Genomic DNA, 8422 nt, shown 5'->3' on the forward strand with positions numbered 1-8422 from the left:
TGATACAAAAGGAAACAGTGGCAGAAGACTCATAGAAAACCTAAGATTCAGTCCAGCTATTTAATCACTGTCAAATGTTACTCTATAATCAAATCCCAAATCCTGAGGGTTTGGGATTCTGTCTTTGTAAGTTTTATGCAGATCATAGAAGATTTGCAATTTTGTCAGGCCTTTTTGAAATGCATTTGTATTATGCATGCAAATATATGTGTAAATCTATGTATTTGGTGAAAACTTCTGTATCTATTTTCTGGTTAAAGAATAAGACAGTTTATGTATTATGTAACTCATGAAGGCTGTACTGGAAGTAGTAAAGGGAAATTTAAAAAAAAAAAATCCAACAACAAACACATTCCACTTCCTCCTGCAGTTAAGATAACCAGCAAGTTTGTGTCTCTTTTAATTTCTGTTAGTCTGGTTCTCTTTGTGTATGCTGGGAAATAATTGGAGTGTAGACAAGCTGTTATATTCCTTTCCCACTGAAGGAAACTCAGATGTGTAGCACGTACTTCATAAATACTGTCCCCAGAATTAGATGTCTGTGTCGCTTTCCATACAAGCCGCTTCCCTACAACCCAGTGCCCTTGTTTCTACAGCAACTGTGAGTACAATTCAGGACACAGGCAGATGAAAAAAGGTAGAGCACCTTCACATTTTATTTATGGGTTAGATGATTAGCCAGTAGCCCAATTACAATGACAGTAAGCAACATATGTGGATTGTCAAAATTTGAAACATTTTCTTTGGAGTATCTCTATTATTGGTTCCCAAACTGTCTGACCTACCTACAACACAATGACTTAATCAATTACTTGCTTATGAAGTATTTTCTTATTCCAGTACAAGTTCCTTACAAACTACCATATTTATAGGATAAGATGCTGAAAACATTTACGTAATTATTGCTATTAGTGTTATTTTCCATTTTAGTCTATTTCTTAAAGAAAAAAATTTTACAACACTAACTACAAGAAACTGCTGTACAATTACCAAGAATAATTTCAGTGTTAATATCTATAGTAATAGAATAATACTTTTTTGTAGATAAGTGCCACTCAATTAGAACTATTTTTTTCTTATACCTTCTCATAGTTGTTGTGTATTTAATGTTTCACATTAACTTTTGATTCAGTATATTGAAGAGGGAACGAGTGTAGTGAATTCTCTTACCTCTGAAGATAAATAGAATGTACTGGCACATTATTTGCAATTAAAAAGATAGATTTTTCTATGTGGAAAATCTTACATAGATCATACACTATGACATACATTATCTACAAACTTGGTCTTTATTAGTTCTGGTGCTTATGAAACTGTTCTTTAAAAGTAGGTGATGGGGGTTGTTAAATCAAAACATGTTCGCTAATTGTGAAAAAAGTAAAGATAAAGAGAATGGTGAGGAAATTGTGTAGGCTCAACAAAAATAGAAAATTAATGATCAGTGATACATGCTTTAAAATTATTATGCATAGTATGTAGATGTTTGAACCTTTAGTAAGCTAAAAATTCCTATTTTTCATATTATGTTTTGAGGTGTTCAAGTGTGTTTTTCCTACTTATGTGAGTCTTAGAAACGTATTCACATCAGTAAATTCTGGATTCCTTGGGTTTCAGCTATGGCATAGTACACATAAAGATTAGTACTATGTGTTTTAGCATAGCTTAGAGATTTCTCTGAAGCAATTTCCAAAAAATGTTACGTAGTTATCATAAAAATTATATCATACAGGCCTGGTTTTGAAAGCTGAGAAAAGGAGCACGACAAATAATATTTTCAAATTTCTTTTAGAAGCACTCCTCATTGGAAAATGCAAGAATTATTTATTGGGAATGGGTTAAATGGTAAATTTTATATTTAGTTATGGAAAGTGTGACACTTTTCACTGGCTTTTTTACATGTATTTATTATATGCACCTCATGTTGCGGAAAATGAGGATGTGTGGAAATTAAATAGCAAGAGAACAAAAGGGAAATATTTTTTCTCTTAAAAATTCTTGTATTGACAGTCTTGAGTGTTCTTTTAAGAGGAAAAGAAAAGTAAATTCCACAAGAGGGAAGAATACAAAGTATTGAGTCACTATACTCCAAGTCATTTTAATCAGTTACAGTGGTGAGAATAAAAACAAATGCTTGTATTTACTGAAGCTATCACAGAGAATGATTCAGTAAAACGAAGAATCAGCATGACTGCGGCAGAGTAAAATAGCTGTTTAAAAATGCATTTTGTTTTTAAAAAAGAGATGAGTAGAATAAACTGTGATTTCTCCTCGCTTGTTTTCTCTTTCTTCTGCAGCCTAAGGGTGTTTATTTTGTGTGGTCCTTCACTGATGTGAATAGGATTTGCTGTGTAGCCTGGAAAGTTGTAGCAAATGTTTGCAGTAGTGGTCCTAATATACAGCATTGCTGTTGAACACTCTCATTGAAAATCTATCTATTGTCATGATAGACTCAAAACTCTTTCAGATGGATCCTGCAATGAAATAATAGCAGAAATGTGGGAAAGCCATTTTAAGTCTGAAAGTCTAAACCCAAGGAATAATCCCCTGCCCCCCCCCCTCCAAAAAAAAAAATAATAAATAAAATAAAAGTAGCCAAGAAAACTTAGCTCAGAGTTTGAGAAAGAGAGTGAAAATAAGAAAACTGTTGAACTGTTGGTAAAACTGGATCTGCTGCTTCCTGCTGCAGTAAGCTGTTCAGCTCCTTTGGCTTCTGAGCGTCCCAGTAGGATTCTGTAGACATCCGACTGGAGGTTGGAAGGTGATAGGGAATGACAATACAAGAATATATAAAAAAAAATTACTAGTGGGTTTTCTGAGAACATCTTTAAACCATGTAAGTCATTTCTGTTTGTTTGTTTGTTTATTTCATGAGTAGGTGAGTTTTTTTTTTTGATAGTTCAAATTATACCCATCAGGTCAATAAATTTTTATACATCTCTACACACAGGCAGAGTGAAATCTTAACTTCCACAGCTGGAGGACTGCTCACCTAGCTTATGTGTAGGAAGGGAAGTTAACACAAAACATACTCTTATCACCCCCAGCAAATATTTATTGTTTAGTTAAGGACTAAAAAATGGACATACTGAATCTGTCCCTGGAGTCTGGCTTTGAAAGTCTGCAGTTGCTTTACTACCATTTTTATTCTAATCAAAATTGTCTGCTTCAGGGAAAATCAATTAAGAGTCACCTTCCTCCAAGAGGCTTGAGGCAATTTTTGGAAGTTAATCAAGTTCCCAAACACTGCTGTGAAATAGGTAGAATAATACTTCTAGGAATGAGGAAAGTGACAAACTTCAGTGACCCAGTGGAATCAATGACACAGCTCATCAAATATTTCCCATCGCTCATTACTGCATCCACTGGATAACAAAGTCTCCAGCAATTTCTTCAGCATCCAGTGAAATCAACTGTTTTTTCTTCCTTTGAAGTCTCTCTTTTTCTATAGGTGGCCAGTGGTTCCGTTCATACCAAGAGATCTGGTTTTAATTTTTTTTTTCTTCTGTTTTGCTCATTCCACCTGACTATTTAACATTTTAAAGGTCTGCTTTGAGGATGTGCCAACCACTCTCTCTGGGTTCTGCAGCGTTTTCATTCTTTGAATGACACTGATTTAGTAATTCACCTGCCAGACCTTTCAGAGGGTTTTCCCACAAAACCAATAAACAAAAAGATTCTTTTTGTTGTTGTTGTTCCTGGAATTGTTCTTTTAATTTTTATGCCTGGCAGATTAGGCCTGCCAAAAATCTGACCGTTGAATTGACAAGAGAGAGAATTGACAAAAAGAGTTTAGAGGCCATGCTTACTTTTTGGCTGTTTATACTTAATGCTGCCCTCCCTCATTTGAGCACTATTAGTATTATTAGTATTTTGTGCTTTTCCTCGCTTTTGTCATCCTTTCATTTCTTTGACACTCTTTCAGGGCTGTGACATCCTGCCTCTGGCTGACAGGACAGGTGAGTGTCATTCCTGGAGGAATACTCCTTCCTGCCTCTACAGAGGAGCATGGATTAAAAAAAAAATCCTCCTCTAGAGAGACTGAACATATCATTTCTTTGACGTGCTTAGCCTTTGCTGACCAGACAAACCCCCGTGAGCCAAGGTTTGTATAAGGTGACAGCATATTACCCTCTCGTTGCTCTTTCCTCAGCTCTGGTTTGTTGTCCCTTTTTTGGGAAGAAGTGGAGTTAATAATTTGTTGCATGAAGGACTAGAAAAACATAGTATCCTGGATCCTTTTAGTGAAAGGATTAATTACCTAAAATATTTTTGAGCTCAATTTGAGCAGTTGCTTTTATAAACTTCAGAATATTATCTATTGTGAGTGAAATCATTGCATCAGGATTTATGAAAACTGAGCTCAGTCCTTGTCTGAACCTACTTTCTGTAGATTGATTGGCCATATTGTTCTCTAGCATCTGACAGACCGCGGAAGAATATTAGGCATGAAACATTAATCAGGAAATTATGCATTGCTTTCACAATTAATGTGCAACTGGACTTTACTTTGTAATATTGTATTAGCTCTTAACATGCAAATTATTGTAGGTAATTACCTCATTTTTCAGTGGCCATTTGATGGATTGAAGTTTCATGCAGAATGTTCTGTGTAATTTAAAATCTTGCAATGAGTTGCTTTTTTTTTTGTAAGAATCTTAGTTTTCTTTATCATACACCAGGCATGAAGAGCCTGCAGCACTGTAACACTTAATGTACAAAGTTCAATTTCTCAATTCTTTTAACTGTAACTAGAGTTGGCAATTTGGTCAAGTGTTTCAGTAAAGATGTCTCTTGCTGCAGTATGTTTAAAAAAATAGAAATAGCCTGTGGTGCTATTTATAGCATACAAGTCAAGCTTCCTTTTTACCGTCTGCTTAAAACAAAAGTGAAGTGGTAGTCTAACATTTTTATTCTGTGATACATGAAAGTGTTATATTCAATGATCTGTGGTCAATCAAGTAATATACATCAATTGGAAATATACTGTTACATGATTAAATGTTAGAATGCTTCAGTAGCTTTAAATTTAACAGTCCTGGACTTTTTTCTTTCTTATTTTTTCTTCTTGGTCACACGTTCACACTGCTACATGTCAGAAAGGCATTATCATAATAAACATAATGTGTTAACAGGTTTTTGACCTGTAGAAATATTTTGACGTAGGTGAATACTTCTGAAAATTTAGATTATTCTTTTTCATGTGTTTTTTTTTTTTCATCTTACATGTCAGATAGTCACAAGTATTCATTGTGATCTAGTCTAGTCACAATCCTGCTCCTGTAAAATAGCTCTTCCATAAAAGTCAAGCAATACAAAATTGAATATCTATATTTAAATAGATTTTAACAGATAATAAAACTCTTGAGATTAAAATGGTTTCATTCACTGAGAAAGTTTGCTCTGCAGTATGTAATTTGTGTCACATTATGCAAAATACAATTAAAAAAAAAAAAAGGAATTGAAATACAAGCACAAATAAAAAGTATCTTATAAAATGAAACAAAAAATTTCCTAAGTCAAGTAGAGAATGAAGGCAGGGTATGAAATCCTGACTTTAATCCTGACTTTAAATACTGTATTTCTATAGCTTTGTTTTCTTTCCTGCCTACGCGGCTGTGACATTCATATTTCAAGCCCTGCTACCAGAATTTCCCTATTTTCTTTTCCCATTTAAAGAGAAAGTTAAAGAATTAGTATGTCAAGCACAACTGAGAATTGCTTTTGCATTTGTAGGTAACAGTTTGGCATTTCAGAATATATAGTTTACATCACATAGTTGGTTTACCAGCACAAAGGTTTGTATCATGTCTGTTGTGATAAGAACTACTGACTGTCATTTTCTCAGAAAATATTTAAATGGGTATGTGAAATTGCATCTGAAAAATGTTTTTCTCTCATCTAATGGCAATGTCAAGCCTTCTGTTACATGGAATTTAGTAACTTGCAAACAATTTCTATACTCAAGCTATATGCTAGTGGACTGATTGAAAATATGGTTTCTTATCCAGTATTTAATAAGTGATGGCAAGAAAATAGATGAGAGTAGTGACCCCTAAATGACATGCTAATTATCGGTGCATGGATAATTCAGGTTCATGCCTTTATCAAGCAAGGGTGGTTGATTTTTAGTGATGGATGCACCTTATAGAGCTGGATAGTCTGGAATGCTTCTTAGGACAATGTTTCCAAGGAAACTGGGTATATATTTGCCAACTAGAGGTGTGTTTATACTCTGAGAGGGGAAGGTGTACACCCAGTGTCAGTGTGTATGGAGCTGGCTTGTATCTACTGAAAAATATTTGTGAAGAGCTCATTAAAGTTAACTTCTCTGCCTTCCTCCTTTCCCCAGCACAAAGGGTTTCAGTGTGCAGGTAGTGCTAAAGATATTGCCCTCTTCACCTAAATAAAAACAGTATTCATTTGTAATAACAAAAGAGCAACTACAATGATAAAAATGCAGTCCTTGTATTCTATAGTCTTGAGTGTGAAGAATAGCTGAAATAGGTAGCTAGCCATTCAAAATGCTGTACTTTCAACCCATGACATATTTAGTAAGTAGGCTATAAATATTTCAGGCCTAAATGGAAAACAAAGCTGAACAATCTTGCCAATGACAGTGTTTCTCTGAAAAATAGGAATTGGTTTAAAGACTTCTGCTGATTACCATTGCAAGATTAGAAATTAAAGTGGGAGGTGAGTGCACGTGCAGTGCAGTGGTGCATGACTTTATGTATGCCGGTATCTATGTACATGGCAGTAAAATGCCATGAAAAGATGCTGTCTAGGTCTAGAAAGTGACACTGAATGTTCATGCTATTTCTCAGCTAGGCAAGTCTCCAACTTGGTAGCTTTTAATAGCTTAACGTAAAATACTTTAAACTCTGTCCTGAAATCAAAAACAAATTATTTAATTTTTTGTTATTACTTTATGCCTCAGGTATATGACTTAATAATTTTGGAACGTGCCGGTGAATACACTGTGTTAAGAGACTGAACTCTTAGAATGCGTCTTAATAATACAGTTGTTGACAGCTTCAGCCAAACAATGGTTTGCTCACAAGAAGAAAATGCACGTTGAAACTCCCAGTTGAATAGTTAACTAGGGGTAATTGCGAACAAAATATATAAGCCTTGGACCTTGATGAATATTCTTTCTGTTGTCTGCATTCTCCTCAGGATCTTAGGAGGCACCTGTAGCCTTAGATATGTAGCACTGGTATGTTTCCCTGTGAGCTATTGTAAGATGCAGTCATTATCTAGCTGGAGAGGATGAATGTGAGCTGCCAGTCACCTCCCATTTGCCATTTATTATTATTGTATTTTCTAAGAGTAAGTTTTTTTGTTGGTGGTGGTGGTGTTTTTTTTTTTTTTTTTCCCTGGTCTTACTTCACATGGCATGCAAAGCCACACACAATGTCACCATGTTGCAGACTGGGGAAACTATAGTTGTCAGCATAGGTGATAAAAATAAAAAGTTACAAAGGGTAAGAATAATGCAAGCATTTCTGAAGACCAGTTCTTAAACTCCTTTTTTAACGATTTTAATCCTAGAAGGTATTCATAATATTTTCTTTGACATCTATAGCTGTTCCTGGATTTGAAGCATGATGATGCTTCCTCTTGAATATAAACTTTGGTATTGCTAATTAAACTGTTCTGCTAATGAGTAATCTTGTAAAATTTAATTTAAGACTAATGACAGCAAACCTGACAGAAAGAGAATTAAAAAAAAAAAAAAAAAAAAGCTTAGAAGCATTTATGTTAACTTAAACAATTTAGGTTGTTCACAGGAATCGATTGCCCCAGTTCCCAGAAGCATTTGAAGTGACAGATGTTCCATTCTGTCAATATTAGAAATACTTGCGTATTTTGCAACTCAAATTCATTAAAGGACTTAAATTATTTTTTTCTTGCTGAAGCCATTCTGAAGACCAAATAGATCAAACGTTGCACAGATGATGATGCAACAGTATTTCAGAAATCTGAAATTATGCCCTATCAGATAGCAAAATAATAAACTGATGGTGCCCTGAACCCCTAACAGAAAAAAGGTCTCATACAAACCATGTGCACTCTACTGCAGTGCTTAGGTGTGTCTCCCCAAATATTAAAGGAGATTGCTTCAATATGGAATGAAACATAATGCAAGGATTGACTGGAAGCTGATCAGTATGGCACAGAACAATTATGATGGATCCTAGTATAAGTAATTGCTGTCTAACACCACAGAAGTTATCACATTCAGTCACTGAATACCTTCCAGAATCATTGTCATTTTTCATCTGTCCTGACAGAATTAATTCCATCATGTTTTAAATCATATAGAAAAATAAGCTACATTTTATTATGCAACTTTCTTTGTCTGTTCTACTCTACCCACAATTTGTTTTTGGATTCCTGACGTTTCTCCATCCCTTGTAAT

This window comes from Aythya marila, assembly GCF_965140915.1.
Source record: "Aythya marila genome assembly, chromosome: 14".
Classification (NCBI taxonomy): Eukaryota; Metazoa; Chordata; class Aves; order Anseriformes; family Anatidae; genus Aythya; species Aythya marila.